The sequence below is a fragment of the Balaenoptera ricei genome, chromosome 2, assembly GCF_028023285.1.
Source record: "Balaenoptera ricei isolate mBalRic1 chromosome 2, mBalRic1.hap2, whole genome shotgun sequence".
NCBI lineage: Eukaryota > Metazoa > Chordata > Mammalia > Artiodactyla > Balaenopteridae > Balaenoptera > Balaenoptera ricei.
The window spans coordinates 8,340,874-8,367,057 of NC_082640.1; the positions used below are offsets into that span (position 1 = coordinate 8,340,874).

Here is a 26,184-nt window from a genome sequence, read left to right on the forward strand (position 1 = left end):
CATCTTCTTTATCCATTCATCTGTCGATGGACATTTAGGTTGCTTCCAGGTCCTGGCTATTGTAAATAGAGCTGCAATGAACATTGTGGTACATGACACTTTTTGACCTATGGTTTTCTCAGGGTATATGCCCAGTAGTGGGATTGCTGGGTCGTATGGTAGTTCTATTTGTAGTTTTTTAAGGAACCTCCATACTGTTCTCCATAGTGGCTGTATCAATTTACATTCCCACCAACAGTGCAAGAGTGTTCCCTTTCCTCCACATCCTCTCCAGCATTTATTGTTTGTAGATTTTTTGATGATGGCCATTCTGACCGGTGTGAGATGATATCTCATTGTAGTTTTGATTTGCATTTCTCTAATGATTAATGATGTTGAGCATTCTTTCATGTGTCTGTAGGCCATCTGTATATCTTCTTTGGAGAAATGTCTATTTAGGTCTTCTGCCCATTTTTGGATTGGGTTGTTCGTTTTTTTGTTATTGAGCTGCATGAGCTGCTTGTAAATCTTGGAGATTAATCCTTTGTCAGTTGCTTCATTTGCAAATATTTTCTCCCATTCTAAGGGTTGTCTTTTGGTCTTGTTTATGGTTTCCTTTGCTGTGCAAAAGCTTTTAAGTTTCATTAGGTCCCATTTGTTTATTTGTGTTCTTATTTCCATTTCTCTGGGAGCTGGGTCAAAAAGAATCTTGCTGTGATGTATGTCATAGAGTGTTCTGCCTATGTTTTCCTCTAAGAGTTTGATAGTGTCTGGCCTTACACTTAGGTCTTTAATCCATTTGGAGTTTATTTTTGTGCATGGTGTCAGGGAGTGTTCTAATTTCATACTTTTACATGTACCTGTCCAATTTTCCCAGCACCACTTATTGAAGAGGCTGTCTTTTCTCCACTGTATATGCTTGCCTCCTTTATCAAAGATAAGGTGACCATATGTGTGTGGGTTTATCTCTGGGCTTTCTATCCTGTTCCATTGATCAATATTTCTGTTTTTGTGCCAGTACCAAACTGTCTTGATTACTGAAGCTTTGTAGTATAGTCTGAAGTCAGGGAGCCTGATTCCCCCAGCTCCATTTTTCGTTCTCAAGATTGCTTTGGCTATTCGGGGTCTTTTGTGTTTCCATACAAATTGTGAAATTTTTTGTTCTAGTTCTGTGAAAAATGCCAGTGGTAGTTTGATAGGGATTGCATTGAATCTGTAGATTGCTTTGGGTAGTAGAGTCATTTTCACAATGTTGATTCTTCCAATCCAGGAACATGGTATATCTCTCCACCTATTTGTATCATCTTTAATTTCTTTCATCAGTGTCTTATAATTTTCTGCATACAGGTCTTTTGTCTCCTTAGGTAGGTTTATCCCTAGATATCTTATTCTTTTTGTTGCAATGGTAAACGGGAGTGTTTTCTTAATTTCACTTTCAGATTTTTCGTCATTAGTGTATAGAAATGCAAGCGATTTCTGTGCATTAATTTTGTATCCTGCTACTTTACCAAATTCATTGATTAGCTCTAGGAGTTTTCTGGTAGCCTCTTTAGGATTCTGTATGTATAGTATCATGTCATCTGCAAATAGTGACAGCTTTACTTCTTCTTTTCCGATTTGGATTCCTTTTATTTCTTTGTCTTCTCTGATTGCTGTGGCTAACACTTCCAAAACTATGTTGAATAATAGTGGTGAGAGTGGGCAACCTTGTCTTGTTCCTGATCTTAGTGGAAATGGTTTCAGTTTTTCACCATTGAGGACAATGTTGGCTGTGGGTTTGTCATATATGGCCTTTATTATGTTGAGGAAAGTTCCCTCTATGCCTACTTTCTGCAGGGCTTTTATCATAAATGGGTGTTGAATTTTGTCGAAAGCTTTCTCTGCATCTATTGAGATGATCATATGGTTTTTCTCCTTCAATTTGTTAATATGGTGTATCACATTGATTGATTTGCGTATATTGAAGAATCCTTGCATTCCTGGGATAAACCCCACTTGATCATGGTGTATGATCCTTTTAATGTGCTGTTGGATTCTGTTTGCGAGTATTTTGTTGAGGATTTTTGCATCTATGTTCATCAGTGATATTGGCCTGTAGTTTTCTTTCTTTGTGACATCTTTGTCTGGTTTTGGTATCAGGGTGATGGTGGCCTCGTAGAATGAGTTTGGGAGTGTTCCTCCCTCTGCAATATTTTGGAAGAGTTTGAGAAGGATGGGTGTTAGCTCTTCTCTAAATGTTTGATAGAATTCACCTGTGAAGCCATCTGGTCCTGGGCTTTTGTTTGTTGGAAGGTTTTTAATCACAGTTTCAATTTCAGTGCTTGTGATTGGTCTGTTCATATTTTCTATTTCTTCCTGGTTCAGTCTCGGCAGTTTGTGCATTTCTAAGAATCTGTCCATTTCTTCCAGGTTGTCCATTTTATTGGCATAGAGTTGCTTGTAGTAATCTCTCATGATCTTTTGTATTTCTGCTGTGTCAGTGGTTATTTCTCCTTTTTCATTTCTAATTCTATTGATCTGAGTCTTCTCCCTTTTTCTCTTGATGAGTCTGGCTAATGGTTTATCAATTTTGTTTATCTTCTCAAAGAACCAGCTCTTAGTTTCATTGATTTTTGCTATTGTTTCCTTCATTTCTTTTTCATTTATTTCTGACCTGATCTTTATAATTTCTTTCCTTCTGCTGGCTTTGGGGTTTTTTTGTTCTTCTTTCTCTAATTGCTTTAGGTGCAAGGTTAGGTTGTTTATTCGAGATGTTTCCTGTTTCTTGAGGTAGGCTTGTATTGCTATAAACTTCCCTCTTAGCACTGCTTTTGCTGCGTCCCATAGGTTTTGGGTCGTCGTATCTCCATTGTCATTTATTTCTAGGTATTTTTTGATTTCCCCTTTGATTTCTTCAGTAATCACTTCATTATTAAGTAATGTATTGTGTAGCCTCCATGTGTTTGTATTTTTTACAGATCTTTTCCTGTAATTGATATCTAGTCTCATAGCGTTGTGGTCGGAAAAGATACTTGATACGATTTCAATTTTCTTAAATTTACCAAGGTTTGATTTGTGACCCAAGATATGATCTATCCTGGAGAATGTTCCATGAGCACTTGAGAAAAATGTGTATTCTGTTGTTTTTGGGTGGAATGTCCTATAAATATCAATTAAGTTCATCTTGTTTAATGTATCATTTAAAGCTTGTGTTTCCTTATTTATTTTCATTTTGGATGATCTGTCCATTGGTGAAAGTGGGGTGTTAAAGTCCCCTACTATGATTGTGTTGCTGTCGATTTCCCCTTTTATGGCTGTTAGTACTTGCCTTATGTATTGAGGTGCTCCTATGTTGGGTGCATAAATATTTACAATTGTTATACCTTCCTCTTGGATCAATCCCTTGATCATTATATAGTGTCCTTCTTTGTCTCTTGTAATAGTCTTTATTTTAAAGTCTATTTTGTCTGATATGAGAATTGCTACTCCAGCTTTCTTTTGATTTCCATTTGCATGGAATATCTTTTTCCATCCCCTCACTTTCAGTCTGTATGTGTCTCTAGGTCTGAAGTGGGTCTCTTGTAGACAGCATATATATGGGTCTTGTTTTTGTATCCATTCAGCCAGCCTGTGTCTTTTGGTGGGAGCATTTAATCCATTTACATTCAAGGTAATTATCGATATGTATGTTCCTATTCCCATTTTCTTAAATGTTTTGGGTTTGTTATTGTAGGTGTTTTCCTTCTCTTGTGTTTCTTGCCTAGAGAAGTTCCTTTAGCATTTGTTGTAAAGCTGGTTTGGTAGTGCTGAACTCTCTCAGCTTTTGCTTGTCTGTAAAGGTTTTAATTTCTCCATCACATTTGAATGAGATCCTTGCTGGGTAGAGTAATCTTGGTTGTAGGTTCTTCTCCTTCATGACTTTAAGTATATCCTGCCACTCCCTTCTGGCTTGCAGAGTTTCTGCTGAAAGATCAGATGTTAACCTTATGGGGATTCCCTTGTGTGTTATTTGTTTTTTTTCCCTTGCTGCCTTTAATATGTTTTCCTTATATTTAATTTTTGACAGTTTGATTAATATGTGTCTTGGCGTGTTTCTCCTTGGGTTTATCCTGTATGGGACTCTCTGTGCTTCCAGGACTTGATTAACTATTTCCTTTCCCATATTAGGGAAGTTTTCAACTATAATCTCTTCAAATATTTTCTCAGTCCCTTTCTTTTTCTCTTCTTCTTCTGGGACCCCTATAATTCGAATGTTGGTGCGTTTAATGCTGTCCCAGAGGTCTCTGAGACTGTCCTCAGTTCTTTTCATTCTTTTTTCTTTATCCTGCTCTGCAGTAGTTATTTCCACCATTTTATCTTCCAGGTCACTTATCCTTTCTTCTGCCTCAGTTATTCTGCTATTGATCCCATCTAGAGTATTTTTAATTTCATTTATTGTGTTTTTCATCATTGCTTGATTCCTCTTTAGTTCTTCTACGTCCTTGTTAAATGCTTCTTGCATTTTGTCTATTCTATTTCCAAGATTTTGGATCATCCTTACTATCATTATTCTGAATTCTTTTTCAGGTAGACTACCTATTTCCTCTTCATTTGTTAAGTCTAGTGTGTTTTGACCCTGCTCCTTCATCTGCTGTGTGTTTTTCTGTCGTCTCATTTTGCTTATCTTACTGTGTTTGGGGTCTCCTTATCACAGGTTGCAGGTTTGTAGTTCCCGTTGTTTTTGGTATCTGTCCCCAGTGGCTAAGGTTGGTTCAGTGGGTTGTGTAGGCTTCCTGGTGGAGGGAACTAGTGCCTGAGCTCTGGTGGATGAGGCTGGATCTTGTCTTTCTGGTGGGCACGTCCACGTCTGGTGGTGTATTTTGGGGTGTCTGTGGCCTTATTATGATTTTAGGCAGCCTCTCTGCTAATGGATGAGGCTGTGTTCCTGTCTTGCTAGTTGTTTGGCATAGGGTGTTCAGCCCTGTAGCTTGCTGGTCATTGAGTGGTGCTGGGTCTTGATGTTGAGATGGAGGTCTCTGAGAGATTTTTGCCGTTTGGTATTACGTGGAGCTGGGAGGTCTCTTGTGGATCAGTGTCCTGAAGTTGGCTCTCCCACCTCCGAGGTACGGCCCTGATGCCTGGCTGAAGCACCAAGAGCCTTTCATCCACACGGCTCAGAGTAAAAGGGAGAAAAAATAGAAAGAAAGAAAGAAAGAAAGAAAGAGAAAGAAAGAAAGAAAGAAAGGAAGGAAGGAAGGAAGGAAGGAAGGAAGGAGGAAGGAAGGAAGGAAGGAAGGAAAGAAAGAAAGAAAGAAAAGAAAGAAGCTATAATATAGTGAAGTAAAATAAAGCTATTGTAAAGCAAAGCTATACAGACAAAATCTCCCCCAGAAGCATATACATATACACTCACAAAAAAAAAAAAGGAAAAGGGGAAAAATTAATATATCCTGCTCCCAAAGTCCACCTCCTGAATTTGGGATGATTCGTTGTCTATTCAGGTATTCAACAGATGCAGGCACATCAAGTTGTTTGTGGAGTTTTAATCCGCTTCTTCTGAGGCTGCTGGGACAGATTTCCCCTCCTCTTCTCTGTTCGCACAGCTCCTGGGGATCAGCTTTGGATTTGGACCCGCCTCTGCGTGTAGGTCGCCTGAGGGCGTCTGTTCCCCGCCCAGACAGGACGGGGTTAAAGGAGCAGCTGCTTCGGGGGCTCTGGCTCGCCCAGGCCGCGGGGAGGGAGCGGTACAGAGGAGGCGGGGCGAGCCTGCGGCGTCAGAGGCCGGCGTGACGTTGCAGCAGCCTGAGGCGCGCAGTGCGTTCTCCCGGGGGATGTTGTCCCTGGATCACGGGACGCTGGCAGTGGCGGGCGGCACCGGCTCCCGGGAGGGGCGGTGTGGAGAGTGACCTGTGCTCGCACACAGGCTTCTTGGAGGCGGCAGCAGCAGCCCCAGCGTCTCACGCCCGTCTCTGGGGTCCACGCTGATAGCCGCGGCTCGCGCCAGTCTCTGGAGTTCGTTTAGGCGGCGCTCTGAATCCCCTCTCCTTGCGCGCCGCGAAACAAAGAGGCAAGAAAAAGTCTCTTGCCTCTTCGGCAGCTGCAGACTTTTTCCCGGACTCCCTCCCGGCTAGCTGTGGTGCGCTAACCCCTTCAGGCTGTGTTCACGCCGCCAACCCCAGTCCTCTCCCTGCGATCCGACCGAAGCCCGAGCCTCCGCTCCCAGCCCCGCCCGCCCCGGCGGGGGAGCAGACAAGCCTCTCGGGCTGGTGAGCGCTGCTCGGCGCCGAGCCTCTGTGCGGGAGTCTCTCCGTTTTTCCCTCTGCGCCCCTGTTGCTGTGGGATCCGTGCTGATAGCCGCGGCTCGCGCCAGTCTCTGGAGTTCGTTTAGGCGGCGCTCTGAATCCCCTCTCCTCGCGCACCAGGAAACAGGGAAGAAAAAGTCTCTTGCCTCTTCGGCAGCTGCAGACTTTTTCCCGGACTCCCTCCCGGCTAGCTGTGGTGCACTAACCCCTTCAGGCTGTGTTCACGCCGCCAACCCCAGTCCTCTCCCTGCGGTCCGACCGAAGCCCGAGCCTCAGCTCCCAGCCCCGCCCGCCCCGGTGGGGGAGCAGACAAGCCTCTCGGGCTGGTGAGTGCTGGTCAGCGCCGAGCCTCCGTGCGGGAAGTGCGGGAATCTCTCCGCTTTGCCCTCCGCACCCCTGTGGCTGCGCTCTCCTCCGTGGCTCCGAAGCTTCCCCCCTCTGCCACCCGCAGTCTCTGCCCGCGAAGGGGCTCCTAGTGCGTGGAAACCTTTCCTCCTTCACAGCTCCCTCCCACTGGTGCAGGTGCCGTCCCTATTCTTTTGTCTCTGTTATTTCTTTTTTCTTTTGCCCTACCCAAGTACGGGGGGAGTTTCTTGCCTTTTGGGAGGTCTGACGTTTTCTGCCAGCGTTCAGTGGGTGTTCTGTAGGAGCAGTTCCACGTGTAGATGTATTTCTACTGTATCTGTGGGAAGGAAGGTGATCTCCGCGTCTTACTCTTCCGCCATCTTCTAATTGACATTCTTTGTGTATGGTTATTTTATAAGTTATGAACCTACCCATGGTAAGGATATACCCCTATTTGTTTCGTTTTGTTTTAATTTTTATTTTATTTTGTTTTCAATTTTTATTTTATATTGGGGCATAGTTGGTTAACAATGTTGTTAGTTTCAGGTATACAGCAAAGTGATTGAGTTATACATATACATATATCTATTCTTGTTCAAATTCTTTTCCCATTTAGGCTATTACAGAATATTGAGCCGAGTTCCCTCTGCTGTACAGTAGGTCCTTGTTGCTTATCTGTTTTAAATATAGTAGTGTGTACTTGTCAATCCCAAACTCCCAATCTATCCCTCCCCCCAGTATACCCCCATTTGAATATTTCCAGATCTCATGTTACAATTATAGAATTCAAGTACATACGAGAAACTTTGTAAAACGTTCCACTGAAACTAAAGTATACTCTGCTGATCAGCCCTAGCAAAAAGGAAACGAGGCTAGGACTTAACGCCAGCTCCTGACGCCTTTACAAAAGGAGGTGTCCACTGGCGCCTTCCCCTTCTTGGGCACAGCATGGGCCACAGCTGAGTCACTCAATAGGTCTTGCATCTTGCCCATGGCCATCCCCTTCCCAGGATGCAAAGATGCCCCAAGGAGGTGGAGAGGTGTTGGGTCTACAGATGGTCAAGCCTCATCTCCCTTCAGACTTCTTCACCCGCTCATGACAGTCGCCTTTTGGAGGCTCTGCCCTCTCTCCCTGCAGTCGGCTTCCGCAGTATCTACCTCCCTCCCCGACCACAGACCCTTCCCATCTTATAGACTATGGACTTATTTACTTATCTGTTGCCTGTCTCTCCCGCAGGAATGCCAGCTTCATGAGTGCAGGGACAGGGACTCTGGGGGCTGGGGGGTGGGTCTCTTTTGTTCACTAACTATATCCTTAGGAGTAAAAATAGCACCTGGCCTGTTGTAGGATCTCAACAAATGTTTGTTAGATGAATGAATGGGGATCATGTACTGGAGAGGATTTATCTAGACCTCTACTTAAATGTCTCCCGAATTCTTGTTATGATTATAGGGTCCTCCAGCACCAAGGACCCTAATGGCAGAGAAGAGCAAAGACATGTTGCAGAGCCTGGGCACAGTGGCCCTAATGAAAGCAGAATGCTTTTGATTCCCGTACCATATGGTTCACCCATTACAGTGTACGATTCAGTGATTTTCAACAAATTCACAGAGTAATGCAACCACCCCAACGATGAGTTTTAGAACATTTTCCTCATTCCCCGAAAGAAATCCTGTACGTCTTAACCATCACCCCCCTACACACCACAACTGTCCCATCCCCTCAACCCTAGGCAACCACTAATTTACTTTCTCTATAGATAGACTTGTCTATTTCAGGTAGTTCATGTAAATGGAATCAGACACTACATGGTCTTTTGTAACTGACTTCTTTCACTTAGCATAGTGGGTTCAAGGTTTATCCATGTTGTAGCTTGTTTCAGGACTTAACTCCTTTTGATAGCTGAATAATACTCCATTGTATGGATACACCACATTTTGTTTATCCATTCATCAGCTGATGGACATTTTGGTGGTTTCTACTTTTGCCTCTTATGCCTAATGTTGCTATGAAAATTCATGTACAAGTTTGTCTGATGTATGTTTTCATTTCTCTTGGGTATATTCCTAACATTTTGAGGAACTTCCAGACTGTTTTCCAAAATAGCTGCACCATTTTGCATTCCCACCAGCAGTGTGTGAGGGTTCCAGTTTCTCCCCATCCTCACCAACACCTGTTTCGGTAGGCTGCCTTTTCTTAGTCTCGTTGTTTATCATACATTCCTTGTAAATTTTGCATTATTTTTATAATATCAAAGGTTCATTTGTTGAATTTCAATTAGTTACTATGAGGAAAAATAAAGCAAAACCCCAAATTGAAAGGATTTGGATTGTGCCTATGCATTTTGGAAAACTGAGCTGCGTTCGAGAAAACTGAAGAAAGCTAAAAATGTCTGTTTCAGCGTCCAGAGAGTTTCTCTTCTCCGTTTTGGTGCTTCAGTATTTTGAGGACTCAGACATCCATAAATATGTCGGGAGGAAGAGCAACGTTCCTCTCCCTGCTTTCATGCTACGCCAGCATAATCGCTAGAGATTCCCAGAGATGCGACCAAACTATGGAGCATTTTTAGACTTCTGCAGATGGAAATGTCAAAAATGTTTCCTCTTGCGTATGGTGAACGGGGAGGGTCTCTGGTCCGTTAGCCAATCTCTTTTAAATCCTCAGGGACCTCAGACTTCCAGTGAAGTAAGATGACTGAGGGTGTTTTTCTTTATTTTACCCCCAGCAGGATGGTTTTCATAATATGAAGGAACTTAGAGTTACATAAGACTGTTCCCCATCAACTCCTTGCATTCATTTCCGGAACCTTCTTTTTATGGAGGTGATCATCCATTTTCAGAAAAAAATATTCATAGCTTTGCTTACCACTGGTTAACTGTGAAAGGTCAGCCTTGAAAAACATTTTGTGAGCCATTCTTCAACGTTAGTAACTTTGTTTGGATTTTTTAATTTTTGAAAAAATTTTAAATTTTTTATACAATTTTTAAAGGTTACACTCCATTTACAGTTATTACAAAATATTGGCTATATTCCCCGTGTTGTACAATACATCCTTGAGCCCATCTTACACCCAGTAGTCCGTGCCTCCAACTTCCCCACCCTCATATTGCCCCCTCCACCACTGGTAACCACTAGTTTGTTCTCCATATCTGTGAGTCTGCTTCTTTTTTGTTATATTCACTAGTTTGTTGTAGTTTTAGATTCCACAAATAGGTGATATACAGTATTTGTCTTTCTCTGTCTAACTTATTTTACTTAGCATAATGCCCTTCAAGTCCATCCATGTTGCTGCAAATGGCAAAATTTCGTCCTTTTTTATGACTGAGTACCACATCTTCTTTATCCATTCATCTGTTGATTGACACTTAGGTTGCTTCTGTATCTTGGCAACAGTAAGTAATGCTGCTATGAATATTGGGGTCCATGTATCTTTTCAAATTAGTGTTTTGTTTTTTTCGGACATACACTCAAACGAGGAATTGCTGGGTCATATGATAGTTCTATTGTTAGTTTTTTGAGAAACCTCCATACTGTTTTCCACAGTGGCTGCACCAACTTACATTCCTACCAGCGATATACAAGGATTCCCTTTAAAGGTTGTAGTCGGCGTGAGGGGGGGGTTATTTGTTTGTTTGTCTGTTTTTATTTGCTTTCCATGAAGAAAACTAACAATTCATCTCTGAGTTTGAAAATTCCAGCTGGCAATTTCCTCTGGCTGAGGGAAAAGATATGCTCAGAATGCTATTTTCCAAAAGTCCAATTTCAGAGGCACTTTTCATTTTCTTAAAATTTCCTTAAAATGACAAGTTTTCAAACTACTAGATATTTGCCTTGAAACTCCCAGAGGCTTAAGAGTCGACTGTTCCTGGTGAATGCTGCAGGGACTGCTGGCGCAGACCCCAGGGCGGCACGGTGTGACGCAGCTGTGTGTCCGTCACAGACGGGTGCCAAGCTGGGTACATGACCGTTTACTGGTTCCAGCAGCTGCTGTGCTCAATAAAACATTCACAGATCTTGTTGGAAAAAAATTATGTTATTTGGCCATCAAGCCCTTTGCAAATTAAGATATTTTCACCCATTTCATCAGCATAAGTATAGCAAAAGGAAAGAAACTGAAGAAATTAACAGCTCTGCTTTCTGTAGGGTGAGGAACCAAGTTAGCCTGTGCATCAATAACCATTGCTGTGTCAACAAATCATTGCAAAATGTAGCGGCTTCAAACAACCTGCCTTTAGTCAGCCTGTGATCTTGTATGTCAGCAATCTGGGCTGGGCTCAGCAGGGCAGTTCTTCCTGTCTTCCTCGTGCATCTGTGCTCAGCGGCCAGTCAAGCAGGCAGCTTCACTGATCTCAGCTGAGCTCTCTCACCTCTTTAGGAATTCATCTGGGACAACTCAGCTGACTCAGCTTTGATCCACTAGGTCTCATGTCTTCCAGGCTTGTCCCTAGGACAGGAAGGCAGTGTTCCCAGAGATCAAGTACAAGCACGAAAGACCTTTTGAGGGCTAATTTTTGAACAGGCACGTTGTTGCTTCTGCATTTTACTGGCCAAGGCAAGTCAGAAGCACAGTCCAAATTCAAGAGGAAGGTAAACAGACTTCACCTCTACACATCCCTTCACAATCATTATAAGGAGCCTAGATTCAGGGAGGGATTGTGGTCATTTTTGCAAAAGATCACAACCTATTTTATGACTGTTCAAGAATGTATTAAGAACACATTAAAATGTGTCATTCCGTTGTATTCTTTGATCACACAGCCTTTTTTGGGGGGGGGCCATGCTGCGTGGCTTGCGAGATCTGAGTTCCCCGGCCAGGGACTGAACCTGGTCCCTGGCAGTGAAAGCACCAAGTTCTAACCACTGGACCACCAGGGAACTCCCAACACACAGCTTTTAAAACTTATAGCTTAAGTTCTTCTTTTGGATGTAAAAGAGATTGACCATATCTGTAACAAAGGACTGTGTCAAATTTCTTCTTTTGATATGGGTTTCATGTTTCTGAAAATTCTGAATCTGATCCCAAAGAACATTCCATGCAATTTTTGTGGAGCTTTTCATTTTATGGCTCTCAGATAAGACTTCCTCCTTTTTAGTTGAAAAAATAATAAGGTGGCTTTTCTTCAAAATGTGTATAATGACCTTTTCGGTGTCACTGAAACAGTAATGGGTTGGAGCAATTTTTGTTTGTTTTCTTACACAAGAGGTACCGTGGCTTAGGAATGCATCTATAATAATTAACTCATATTTTAAATAAGCACTGAAAAACATCTGAAACCTTTTCGATGAACAGTTACTGTTTTTTATGAATTCATTAGTTGTAATTCACTAGTGAGTATCATATGTTTTCATGCTGGTTTCAACTATTGCTACAAAAATTTTAAATTAGTGTATTTCTAAAGGGAGGGAAAGAAAGAAGAAAGGAAGGAAGGAAAGAGAAAGGAAGGAAAGAGAAAGGGAGAGAGGGAGGGAGGAGGGAAGGAAGGAAGAAATTGAAAGAAAGAAAAGAAAGAAAGAAAGAGAGGAGAAAGGGAGAGAGAGAGGGAGGGAGGGAGGAAGGAAGAAGGATGGAAAGAGGAGAGAGGGAGGGAGGGAAAGAAAGAAGGAAGGAAGGAAGAGAAGATAGTGTGAATATGGGGAAATGGGGAATTTTATACATCGCTGATGGGAATGGAAATTAGTTCAACCACTTTGAATAGCAATGAGAAATAGCTAGTGAAGATAGACATCCTACAAAAAACAATTCCATTTCCAACTGTTTATCTTACAGAAATTCACAGACATATACTCAGGAGACATACACAAAGATAGTCTTTGTATTATTCCATTCATTCATTCAGCAAATATTTATTGAACACGTACTATGCCTCACATACCATTTCAGGTATTATGGATATAGCAGGGGACAAAACAAACAAAAATCTTGCCTTCAAAGAGCTTAGGAAGGATGACGGAAAATAAGCAAAATAAATTAGGAAAATATATGGCAGGTAAATTCGTGATGAGTGTTAGGGGAAATAAAACAGAGAAAAAGAATTGGAAGTGTTGGGAAGGGGTTAAAAACTTGAAGAGGATGACAGGAATGGCCTCATTGAGCACATGACAATTGGGGTTGCTAGTTTAGCAAATAAAAATACAAGACACCCACCTAAATCTGAATTTCAGATCATCAGTGAATTTTCTAAGTATAAGCCTATCCCATACAGTATTTGGGACATGCTTATACTACACATTTATTCATCGTTTATCTGAAATTCAGATTTAACTGAACATCCTATATATTTTTTTTTAATTTATTTATTTATGGCTGTGTTGGGTCTTCGTTTCCGTGCGAGGGCTTTCTCTAGTTGCGGCAAGCGGAGGCCACTCCTCATCGCGGTGCTCGGGCCTCTCATTATCGCGGCCTCTCTTGTTGCGGAGCACAGGCTCCAGACGCGCAGGCTCGGTAATTGTGGCTCACGGGCCTAGTTGCTCCGCGGCATGTGGGATCTTCCCAGACCAGGGCTCGAACCCGTGTCCCCTGCATTGGCAGGCAGATTCTCAACCACTGCGCCACCAGGGAAGCCCTGAACATCCTATATTTTATCTGGCCATCCCAGTGACAATTGAGTAAAAACCTGAAGGAATAAGGAAGCAAATTAAGCAGACATTATAAGAATGTTCTTGGATGAAGGAATAACTGAGAAGTAAGCATGGCAGGCAGGGGAAAGAGTAAGAGCAAAGGCCCTGGCCAACTGTATTTGTGAAAACTTAGAAGTCACTAATCCCTCAGTAGGAGAAAGATAAATGGCCTGTGGGCTATTTGCACAGTGGATTCAAATGGGTGGACTAAGTCTAAATGTGTCAACGTGGACAAGTCTCAAAAACATTCTGTTGAATGAAAAATAAATTGCGAAAAGATAGACCTGTTCTGGTGCATTTGTGTAAGCTTTAAAAGCACACATAATAGTGTATACTTACAGTACCTATATGTATGCATATATAATAGTATATGCTTATGGCTATGTTTGTATGTAGTCAAAGGATAAAACAAACATGGGAATATGGGAATGATATACAGAAACTTTAGAAGAGTCTCAGCCTCTGGGGAGGGAAGGAGAAAGTATGAGAGTTTGCTCTCTCTCTCTTTCTCTCCCACCCTTTCCGTCTCTTGTCTCTCTGTCTCTGTTTCTTTCAATAAAAACAGTCTACTATTTGCAACATCATGGATGGACCTTGAGGACATTATGTTCAGTGAGATAAGTCAGACAGAGAAAGACAAATACTATATAATATCCCTTATACGTGGAATCTAAAAAAGCTGAACTCCTAGGAGTAGAAACAGAGAGTAGAATAGTGGTTACCAGGGACTGGGGGATGGGAGGATTGGGGAGATTTTTTTTAAGGGTACAAACTTACAACTAGAATATGAATTAGTCCTGGAGAGCTAATGCGCGGCATAGTGATTACAGCCAACAACACTGTACTCTAAACTTCAGAGTTGCTGAGAGACTAGATCTTATTTATTCTCACCACAAAAAAGAAATAATTACGTGATGTGATAGCAGTGTTACAGCAGGGGCCAAATTGTAAAGTATAAATGTATCACATCAGCACCTTGTATTCTGTAAACACACACAATGTTATATGTCAATTATATCTCAATTAAAAAAATTAAGTCTAGAGCAAATAAGGCAAAATGTTCAGTCTTAATGGTATTCAGGAGTCTATTTTCTGTACTTTTCTGAATGCCTATGTTTCATTTTTTAAAATACTTTTTAAAGAAGGCCATCAAAATTTAACAAGAAAAGAATTTTAGGTGCTTTTGTACCATGAGGGACTCACTACAGTGGGAAGGAACTTAGGAGTGTGGACATATCTGGTCTTGTAACGACCCTGCATGAATACTGGGAGGGGACAGTATCGGTGAGCAGTGCTCAGGAAAGGCTACCTGTTTTAATTCTGAACGTCCCACAAATTCACAGGGAGCCCTTGCGCAGGCCACGAACTCCTTATTGCCCATTTCCGCGTCTGTGCAGCAGAGGTACTTACACAAGCCTTCAAGCCTCAGAGCGCTTCTATGAACAATGCCTATGGACACAGCTGCCCAGGCACTTGTTAAGTGTCCGAGGAACGAAGGGTCAGGGCATTTAGTTTTGTCTAATCTGCGATCCACCTTGGTTTTCCCATTGAACTGGAGATTGAACAGACCTTAAAAAGTCAGGCTCATTTTCTAGTTCTCTCCAATGTGCCCTCAGTGGCTGAATGAAGTTGTAGGTGTCCTAAGTGGACCTGAATCCCCTCTTAAGTTAATCGCAGATGAGCAGGGTGAACACTCCCTACAAGGACAGGGCATGTAGGACACTCAGAAGAAAGGGCTGGAATTCAGGACACTATTCTTTAGGATCAGGGTATTTCCTATGATTTATGTACAGGACTTACATCACCTGGCATCTCATTAAAGCTCACAACACTTAGGTACAGGGCTTAAACCAAATATCAACATCTAACACAGCAGGCAAGGGGGTATTGTATATGGACAAAAGCTGCCAGATTTCATGCCCTTAGTTGACACAGGTCAATGCAAATAAGAAAATTAATAGCATATGTTTTATTCAGCGTGTGTTCTGTGCCACAAACTATCCGTTTTGCAATGCAATCCTCATAGCAATCCTCAGGAAACTGAGGCTGAAAGAAGTGTAGAACCCATTAGCCCAAGATTGCTAGTATGACTAGTACAACAGCTAGTAAGTGGTTGACCTGTGGTTCAAACCCAGGAAGTCCAGTGCCATAGCCTGCACTCCTAACCACTTTGCTATGTCTCTCGGCGTCTTGGGGCAGGAAAGTGGATCCTAATACTGGTTTCAGCCTGCCGTGTAGACAGATAAGGAAGGTCCTGCCTGAAGAATTAGGTTGACCTGTTCAAAGCTGTACAGGAACGAGGAGCAGAATCAGAGATGCTAACCACTAAGATTACGGTGACAGCAGAGAGCATCTGCCAAATCACTGTTAGCGAAAGTACACACCCGGGGTTATGCCGGGGTTAGCCAGCTCGGGGCAGTGCCGAGTCAGCTACGTGCTGTCACTGGACGTGCCGGTGGGGACCACCTCCTGATGCCTGCAGAGCTCTGCTTGGGTGGGGATGATTTTGATGACCAGAGGCAGCTCGGGGCAGTGATCGGCAAACCCGTCACCTAGATGAATATCATCTTTGGTGTTTCCCGCTTTGCATTCCTTCCGGGAGCTCCCTAGCCATCCATCCACTCCACCAGAAACCAATCCTGAGACTTCTCGCTGTGAGCCCTTAGTTGACCAACTTCTGGTTTTGCTCAAAATTAAGCCTCGCATTTTGGAGGCTTTAAAAAAAAAAAATCGACATTAAAACCGTTTGCTGGAATGCTTTACACTTGCCACAGAACAGAAACTAAAATAACCTGTTATACAATTAGTCACAAATACAGTCCTCGAGTTTTGGAGGAGTTGAATACAGACTCAGATTCAAATCTGCCTCTTTCTGGGTATGGACTTTTGGCAAGTTCCTTAATGTTTCTGAGCCTCGATTTCTGGATCTATACAATGGAAATGAATAATACCTACTTGCAGCGTTGCTGCAGGAATTGAAGATGATTCACATAATGTGCCTGGTGCCACTCAATAAATACTAGCCATCGTTATTACCATCATCATCATCATCCTATCCCAGTTTAGGTTATAACCCATTTCCAAGGGAATTTTCTTTGCAAATAGCACAGAAGGCATCCTCTGAAGATGCTAAAGATACTTTGCTTTCTCTCCGCTGTATCCCCTCTTCTACTGAGAACTCAAGACCAAAACTGTCCTCAAGCATCCTCACCTCTGCTCAGGATCAGCTATTCAGACCAGTGTTTATTTGCTTTATTTTGCACTTTTGACACAGTGAAAAAGAGGGTGAAATCCAAGAGAAGACCTGTGAAGATCTTCCCAAGACCCCACTAGAGAAGAATATAAAATATGAATATGAAAGAATATAAGCCAAGAAAGAACCTTATGTTTCTGAAAGCCAACACCAAAACAATTTAGAGTTTACTAGGTAGAGACTGAGAGGAGAGATGGAAAAACATCCATTTCAAGATAGAAATGACAGCTGCAGGATTATTAAGTGTTTTTATCAGGCCTCCACAAACGCTTTTAGAAATCTGCGGAACGTACTGCAGAAAGTTCCACACCACTGGCGGCGCACACACCACACCACTCGCCCCAGCTCAGTTCTGAGCGACAGAGCTCATTTATAGCTTCAGATTGACTATAATTTAGGCCGCCTTTATTAAAACAATTACACGGAATTGCATATAAACACCGGTCAAATGCTGTTTCCTACCATCACAGACGCTTCTCCTGTTTTTTATTAGCTGAATGGATTTCACTCTAAAAATCTATTGGGTAATGATCGTAACACTTGGCCGAGAGAAAGTGATAAAGCAACATTAAATATACTGTGTACAGATGAACAAACTTTGAGGACTTCGAATAAAATAAAAACAGAAACAAAGCACCACCATGATTCCTGCCTTGGAGGAAATCCTGAGTGAGGCATATAGACAAATGCAGAAATGGTTACAATAAAGTGCTACAAATGGGTAGAGAGATGCATGGGCTATTTCAGAGCAGGGGAGGGTTTTAACCAGGTTGTAGGCAACAGGGGGATGGGGACCACGTCAGAGTCTGTTCCCTGCCGTGTCTCAGCCCCAACCAGTGCCTACTGGAGAATATCCAAGGATCTTTGGCTTTATCCTGGGTAGAAGAGGAGATTTTTCTTTTTTTTTTTTCAGAATGGAACAACATGGTCATATTCATTTTTGATATGGAGGCAACCAGTTATGAAGGGTTTCCTTCAGAATTAAATTCTTAAAACCACAATTCTACAGGCAAGAATGTTTATTCCTTCATTTAATTCATCCTTCAATGAATACTCATTGAACGTCTAATATGTGCCAGGGACTATTCTAGGTTCAAGAGAGTCAGCCAAAAAGAAAACAGAGGTAAATCCCTGCTCTCCTGGGAGAGACAGATAATGAACAAAACATACAAACAAATAAGTTGTATAGTCTGTTAGAAGGTGATAAGGGAAACCGAGAAAAATAAACCAGGGAAGGGATGAGGGTGAGGGGCAGAAGCAGGAGGGCGAGAGGGAGGAGTTGCTTTCTTAAGAAAGATGGTCATAGATCACAGTGAGTTTGGCATTTGAAGAATTGAGTGACAGCTATGAAAAAGAAATAAAACTTGCTTCCATTTCTTGCTACTGGAAAAAAAAAAAAAAAAGATGGTCAGAAAGGATCTCTCTAAGCAGGTGATATTTGAGCAGGGACCTGAAAAAGGTTTGGGCTTGAATGGGCTGATATCTGGGGAGGTGCATTCCAGGCAGAGGGAGGTGCAAAGGTCCTGGGCTAGAGAGAGTCTGATGAGTCTGGACAACAGCAGGGAGGCCAGGGTGCCAGGAGCAGAGCGAAGACCGCTCTGGCAGAGGAGAGATGCTCGGAGACCAGCAGCGTCAGCATCCCAGGAACTTACTAGAAATGCAGATCCTTGCACCACAGCCCAGACTTATGAATCAGAAACTCTGGGGGGCCTGGGGGAGGTGAGACCCAGTGATCTGTTTTGACAAGCCTTCCAGGTGATTCCGACGCTGGCTTAAGTCTGCCTGAGAGCTAGGTCCTGAGTCCTCTTTTCCCCCCAGACAGTATCTTTCCTGGACAACCTCGTCAATTTCCATAGGTTTAAGTGCCCTCTATGTACAGGCGTCGCCAACCTTTTTTCTTTTCCACCCAGATATCTCTTTCTGAGTTCTAATCTTGCGTATCCAATTCGTATCTCAGCAAACAGCCTAACCAACTGCCTATTTGAGTCAGAACCTTAGAAACTTGCTTCACTGAACCCACCTTATTTATAACGTGAATTATAGCAAATTCTTTGCCATTATAATTTGGGGTGGGTCTGATCTTTATTTGGTGGCAGGAAAAATATCACATCACAAGTCATCACTCGATGACAGTTTTCAGCCCCATCTCAACTCCAGGAAACTGACTTGCCTTTTCTCCTTGGGGCACAGGTGCCTCTGTTCTCTTAAATCCTGGGGGCCTTCCTCCTAAACTGGCTCATGGTTCCAATACATTCTTATTGCTTGCTTGAGAGATTGAGTAATTGATGTCACCTGCACAGAAGCCTTCTCTCTAAGTTCCAACCGAAAAAGGAATGCTTGCTGAAAAATGTTTTCTATTCAATTTCACAAATATTTCTGTCTTAACTCCCTTTCATAACGAGGTGATGGGCCCACGAATAAATAACGAGTATTGAGTCCCAGCTGATAGGCACTGTGTTAGGTAATAAGGGATGCAGTGCCTCCAAATACTTGACCAATGGACGGTGAGATGAGTGAGGGTTAATAATCTCAGCTCGGAACTCAGACCACCCAAGTTTGATAACGGGCTGTTGCCTACTTTTCATCTGTAGGACTTGAGGTGGGTTATAAACTCTCTCCCTGACTTATTCCCTTCCTTCCAAATGGGGCTAATAATAGCACTGACCTCCCAGGGCTGTTGAGAAGATTAAATGAGTTATTGTATATAAAGCACATAAGCAGTATCTGGCACCTGGTAAGTGCCAAGTGAGTCTTAACTACGGTTAATATATATTTCAGAGCAAATGAACAGAAAGGGTTTGGTGAGAGAGTTAACCTATGTCCTTGAGTGTATTTCTAATGTACACCGATTTTATAGTATGGTACTCACTATAATACAGCTGCTCCCAGGGGCTCCAAATGACATTAATTAGCTTGTGATGTTTTGATTGATTCTTGTCTGTGTTTCACAATTACTTGCCCTGGGTTTTTACTGCCCTGAGTTGAGACAGTCTAAATCAGGATCCCCAACCAGGAAAAAATAATAAGCAACAGTCTCATGTAATGAGAACATAACAAGATTATAAAACATAGCTATTAAAAAAATGACATTGCTATTTAAAAAAATAACGAACTAAAACACAGTTATTAGATGGTTTCTTCATATACCCCAGGGACCGCAGTCTTAAGTGCTAGCTGTCTGGCCAGGAGAGGAGATGGAATTCTTTCTTTTTGATTGAAGTGGCTCAGAATTGGCCTTTAATTGACCTGGGAGTGAGGAGAGAAAAGGATTGGGTATAAAAATGTAATAGGGTTCACTTAAAACCAGTCAAGGACTTTAACCTGCCCCAGAGGAGTCTTGCTCTATCCTCAAAATCTGGTGAAAGTAGAAGGAAAAGATGCCAGTATTATTTTCCGGAAACATCTGAACGGAATGTAAATCAATGTCTGTTTGGTGCAGCTTAGAAACTAATGTAACAACACAACATACTATCACCTCCTAGATGCTACCCAACTCCAACTGTGGCTCAATCCGTAATTAATAGCGTATATAAAGTAAGTGCGTGGCCATGCTCACCGTGATTGCCAATATATTTCATTTGTATTGGTATGAGGTAGTCAAGCTTGCAAGATAAGAGCTCAGGGTCACAAAAGGATGACTCTGGGTTCAAATCTGATAAACAGAGTCCCCTCAGCTTGTTACTTCACCTTTTTAGACCCCAGGTTCCTCATCCATAGAAGAGAGAGAAAAAATAACTTCCACCTCATAGGAATCTTGTGATGATCAATGAATGTTTTGGAAAGTTCTTAGCACTGTGCCTGGCACAGAATATGCACTCGTAATAATGTTAGTTATCAACTGTCATCAGTTGTGTGGTTTTGAAAATATTTAATATGTGTTGAATCCATGGTCTTCATAAGGCTAGAGAGAGAGAGAGATGATTCTCAGACCAGTTTTAAAGGTGAAGAAACGGGCACCAAAAAATTAAGAGACTTGTTCAAGGTCACACTGCGCCTTCAGAGCAGGATTCCAGGGCTGTCCCATGTTATTGGTTCTTAGCAAAGGATTGTGCAGCCCAGACTCAGATCCATCCCACGCTGGTATCTGTCCTCAGCTGGGCAGATACACAAAGGAATGAGTGGGGATCATCCTTCTCCAGCAGCAGTGGTACTCTGGCTAAGATCCAAGCTGAGGCATCTTCTCCTAACGGCTCCATGTACTGCCCCGAGCTTGTTAGGAAAGCTGTGACTGCAGACCCCAGAGTTAAGAACCAGATACTTTCTATTAGTGAAGTGGGTCTAATTTTTGCTCTGCAACTTTGGGTGTAAGAAAATCACATTAGTTTACTCCTCTAAACCCAGTTCAATCTACGTCCTCACTCACCAAGGTGGCAGGAATTCACTCATTCTTTCCTCTCCACCAACTCACATTCTGTCAATACCTCATGACAGGAAAAGGGTCTCTTGTCATTGATCCAGCATAGATGCCACTGAGATGCTCACGTACCCAAGAACTTGAGGTCCATTTTAAAGCCAAAGCCATCCCTCCTGGCCGAACCCGAAGATCCTTTGCTGTGCCTAAGACACACCTCTTAGCGTTTGGTAACTTCCTCCATTGTCCTCAGGCTGCCCCAGCAGGTGACCAGCGCCCTCTTGAGGCACTCTGTAGACATGGAGTACGGGTCTCTCCAATTGCAGGTGGCACCCCTTTCCTTCCTCCAGGGGTGCTACTGCCTTTCTCCATGCTTTTCTCCATTCCCCATTTTCAAGCTTCAGAGCACCTCTCCTCTCGGAGACTTTAGCTCCTTTCAATACAAAGCTCCCTAACTCTTTGTGAGAACCCCTGGTAATCAGGTCTCAAAGTCCTGCTTGCCCTCTGGAAGAACCAAAGGAAAAGTATTTCTCCTTCTTTCTGAATCTTCTCCAGCAGTAAAAGCAAAACACAAAGGCGTATGTCCAGAAACCAGCCTTCCATGTTTCTTTTTTCAGTTAGATTCTTCAAAAAGCATCACACTCGAGCTGAAAATGGAAACATGCTCTATTCTTTCATCACAACTACATGTTAGGGCTGGCCGATGGTCCAACACTTTGCAAAGATCCTTTGATTCTTTATGTCTTTGCAAGAAACTGCCTGAATTGTCAGTGGTAGAATTGGCCTCTCTTCGGAAAACAGACCATTACAAAATTCTGACTGGCAAAGCTTGTCATCCATGAACTCCAAGGATCACTGTTGGTGAAACAGAGAATATATTTCCTTCATATTTTCATTAACTTCCAGATGATTTAAGTTTGAATTTTTATCTCATTCATCAAGTTTTACCATGGCCTATTTCTCTCAGTACTTAAATTCTTCAAATGTAGTTTTTCTTCCCGAAATTTGTATCCATTCTCAGTTTGGACTCCAAACACAAAAGGCTTAGGGGGTAAAGACAGCCTGTGTTGGGGACTAGCCCAGGCCATGGGGACAGAGTGAGAATAAAACACATAAAGGCCCTCACATGTATACGCTTATATTGCCAGGTCCTGTTCTAAGTTTTTCACGTATATTGATTCATTTAATCCTTATAACAACGCTATGAGGTAGGTAGTATTATGATTCCCATTTCATAGGTGAGAAAACTGAGGCACAGAGAGGTTAAGATACTTGCCCAAGGTTGTACAGTTAGCAGGTGGCTGAGGCAAGAGCCAGGCTCTGGAAGTCTGACATCAGTTTGTGCCTTTCACACGCAGCTGTGAATACCAATCATAGTTAAGAAGGAAATAAACAGGCTAATGATACAAAGAGCAGCTGGGGAGGTCACTTCCCACGTGCTGATCAGGGAAGCTTATCTAGGAGGCAGGGTTTGAGCAGAAAACTGAAGGATGGCGAGGAGCCAGCTATACAAAGAGTGGGTGGGGCGGGACGGGGGAGGGCGGTGAGCATTCCAGGCAGGACAAACAAGACATGCAAAAGCCAAGAAAAGGAAAGAGTCATTCACAGGCAGAAAAGTGGCCTGGTGGCAAATCATAGAGAGGGACTCGGAGAATAACACGGGATGACGATGGGGAGGATACTTCAGGAGCAGTGAGAAGCCCGGATAGTTGTAAGCAGAGATGTGACATGATTGGAGTGGCTTCTACAGTCATGGGCTGCTGGGGGACAAGGGGACCAGTGAGAACCAGGAACAGAGGGGACCTGGAATAGGGTTATGGAGCTGAAGGGAAGAGAGAGCTATGGGTCTGGTGGCCGCAGACAAGGCTGGACGGATAAGGAGGGCCTTATGCTCGGGACATCCCAGCCATCTAAAGAAGCGAGGACTTTATTCCTAAGAGCCAGGGAAACCTTGAATGGGTTCAAGCAAAGAAATCCTATGATCAGATGTGAGTTTCAGGAGAGTGACTCCAGGTGGTGTGGTGAATGCATTTGAGAGACAAGACTGGGGTCCAGTCAGGAGGTTGCTAGAGACATGGCGGTGAAAGGTGATGTACACTGATCGAGGCTAGGGGCAGGGCCTACTCATGCAACAAAGATTAAGCAATGGGCACTAGGCACTGTTGGAACAAGTCAGACAAGGGGCTGCTCCCAAGGAACTTTCCAGATCTATTTATGAGGATAGGCTTGGTGATAATTTGACAGTGAGGCATGAGTAAAAGGAGGGAGATGAAAGATCTCTCTGTCCCTGTGGGGAGAGGAAGGATGCTGTTTAGTGAGACAGGGAACCTGGAAAGGGGCTTTACCAGTGGGTCAGCTTGATTCAGGACATATTGAGAATTCCAGCGGCCAAGGTGGAAAGGCAGGAGGTGGATGTAGATGGAATCCAAAGACTCTTCTAAGGATGCAAACTATCGGAAGAGAAAGGTTTGAACATTTCCTCGATCACCACCTGTTGGGTGTTGCAGTCAAAACAAAGCAGCGCTGGAAATAATCTGCTTCCAAAGCAATAATATTCCCTCTAAAGGCCTCAGAACACGAGGAGATGGGCTTCAAATGCAACATGAAAGAACCGGGCTTGGCATGAGAACAATCCTCAAGGACTTCAAAAATACAGAAACCTCCCATTCAGCTTCCCATTCCTCAGATTCAGATAATCAAGTCCCCCAGCCAGGAGCATGTGATCACCACCGCCTGAAATAAGATGGGTAGTCCTTCTCACAGGCGTTCACCTTTTCCTCCAACACTGACTTGGAGGAAAAGTTAGATGTTTCCCTTCTGTGGGTTGTGAGGCCTTCTTGAACTGTCAAAAATGTTCACCAGAGATCATCAGAGGACACACAAGCTGTGTTTCTGGAAAGATCAGTTGGAAGACAGGATGTGTGAGATTTCTTTTTATTATAAAGTTTGTAAGTTTTCACTCCTGCCCGTGTCCTGGAAATAATGGTATCAGTATACCTGGGTCTCCTTCAAACTACGGTGAAAGGGGAAACAGTCCCTCCCTTGAAGGATGGGTGGATGGTTGGATGGGTGGATGGGTGGATGGACTGGACGGGTGGATGGATATTGGGAATTCAAGTGACGAGTGAGTTCTAGGGAAAGATTTTACCTCTGAGACAAGCTGGCTTTTCCACCTTCGCTAAGCGGGTGCTCCCGCCTCCTTCTCCCTTTATTTCATCAACCGTGTTTTGACAATTCATGAAAAAAGGGGGAAAAAAAGTGTCTAAGGCAAATTGAGCTCCTGAAGTAATAAACATTTAGACATACAATGTGAATTGAGTTACTGTTCTCGGGATAGTCTCCCAGTGTGTTTCTCTTTTTTGGAAAGAGAACGTGTCAGGCCGTCTTCCTCCCCCAGGCTCTGGAAATGGGAGTCTCCCCTCCGCAGTAATTGTTGCGAATCCTGACAATAGCCCCACGACTGGGTTATCTCACAGGAACTTCCATTTCCAAAGAGTTGAGGGGAGATTAATGCAAGAAAACTGGACTAGATCGAGGGATAAGAGCTGCACCTTCCGCCAAGTTCAGCCAAGGTAGCCTCTTCCCCCGGCTCCCAGGGTGGGAGGGGGCCTCCCGCGGCGGGTTTCTGTGGGTTTGTCGGGGACGGCGCCGGGTGCGCGGGCGGTCCTCGGGCTTGGAATCCCCGCTCCTCTCGCGCACGCCTCTGGCTCCGCGCAGCCTCTGCGGCTCGGCGGCTGATTCGGGACCTACGTTGGTCCCGATCGCGTGTGCGGCGGAGCGGGAACCGGGGGCTCGCGGGCTGCGCAGGGGCCGGGCCGGGCCGGCGCGTTCATTGTTGTCCGCGTGCGGGCGGCTCTCGGGGGTGCCCCGCGGCGCGCGCGGGAGGCGGCGGCGCGCTCGGCCGCGCGGGACTCGCCGGAGCCGGCCTAGCCCCCGGCCGCCGGCCGCCCCGAGCGCGCTCGCCGTGCCCGGGGGCGCCGCGCGGGGCCGACCGCGATGCGGAGGGCCGGGCGCGGCGGCACGGTGCTCGGCGCGCGGGCGAGGGGCGGGCCGGCGGCGGTGCGCCCTGGCGCGCGGCCAGGCTCGGCGTGAGCGGCGCGAGCGGGCGATGGGCTGACTGGGGACCCGCGGGGGCGGCGGGGCGGCGGGGCGGCGGCGGCGGGGGCGCGCGGGGACCGGCGGGGCGGCTGCGGGCGCCGCGCGGCGGAGGCGGGGGCGGAGGCGCTGGGCGCGGATGCCGCCGGCTAGGCCCCGGGCCTGCGCACCCGGGGCGCATGGGACGCCCGTTTCGGCGGATCCGCCGCTGCAAACCTGAAGTTCCTCGGCTCCCCGGGAAGCGCCACGAATAAAAGGTAATGTGTCTTTGTTTCCCAGCCGCGACTGCGGGCAGGCGGTGGATTCTGCAGCACTTCTGGGTCCATTTCTGGGCCGGTGAGAGGGACATGACACTTCTGCTTTACGGAGGACGTAGAGCATTTAATGCCGCAGATGTGACATTGTTCCAGTGCACACCCCACGTGCGGCACAGACTCTACTCCCTCCTGCTACCCGCTCTCCCCGCACCCACTTTCTTTGGCATCTCGACCTCACACTGGCTGGGTCTACCCGGGGAGAAAGGAAAGGACCTTGCTGCAGGCAGACCTGGGCGTGATTTTGTTCTTTTTTTTTTTTTTTTTTCTAACCGTTTTTCTGGAAGTGACAGGGCAGTCCTGTTCTTTGGGTGGGTTCAGGAGGCAGGCTGCAGATCGCCGGCTGCCTGGGACTGCTAAAATGGACTGCTCTTTCACACTCCAAATGGCTGCAGCAAGTTTAATGCAGGGAGACAGCGGGAGGAGGAGGAGGAGGAGAGGAGGGAACCCCCTTCAGGACGAACCCCCCAAACGCAGTGCTTCTGTATTGCAGGCAACTGCCCAAACGTGGGCGCCTATTGCATTTAGAAAAGATGAACCGGTCCTGTACTTGGAGAGCCGTGTGGGCTGCCCGTGTGTAGTCAGGAACTCGGTGCCTTTCCCAGTTCCTCGTTAGGAGAGTGACTGCTCGGTAGATTCAAGCAAATTCTGCGAAATTTCCAAGGGATGGCTGTTCTAATAATAGGTCTGGCGGAGGCTTCTTAATAGACACGCTCATTCTGAACGGTGCAGCAATGCCAGTCCCCCCGGAAGCTCTGCTTGCTGGGAAAGGCGATCCCCTGACCTCCCCGTGGATGGAGGAGGCTTTCTCCCCTATGAATGGAACATCCCAGCAGAGGTTGTTACCGCTGTTCTGGCTTCTCTCAGTTTGAATCCTCCCAGCATCTGGTGAAAGGGATTCTCAGAACACCTAAGCCAAGCACACTTCTAAATCCGAGCTCTTCGGTGGGGATGGCTTATTCAGTGTT

The 26,184-nt window shown here is 44.6% G+C and overlaps 1 protein-coding gene across 4 annotated transcripts in view; it reads left to right on the forward strand.

Annotated features, from left to right (window-relative positions):
- The window catches only part of FRMD4A (FERM domain containing 4A), a 491,624-nt gene that overhangs the window by 232,227 nt on the left and 233,213 nt on the right, over positions 1-26,184 (forward strand). The window contains exon 1 of one of the 4 annotated variants that reach the window (XM_059910410.1): positions 24,333-24,379. The exons of 2 other annotated variants lie outside the window; for them this stretch is intronic. The gene's annotated coding sequence lies outside the window, so the exon portion shown is untranslated. Of the gene's footprint in view, positions 1-24,332; positions 24,380-25,028; positions 25,160-26,184 lie in introns of those variants that run through there. One more of the 4 variants, XM_059910406.1, reaches the window with a different exon arrangement.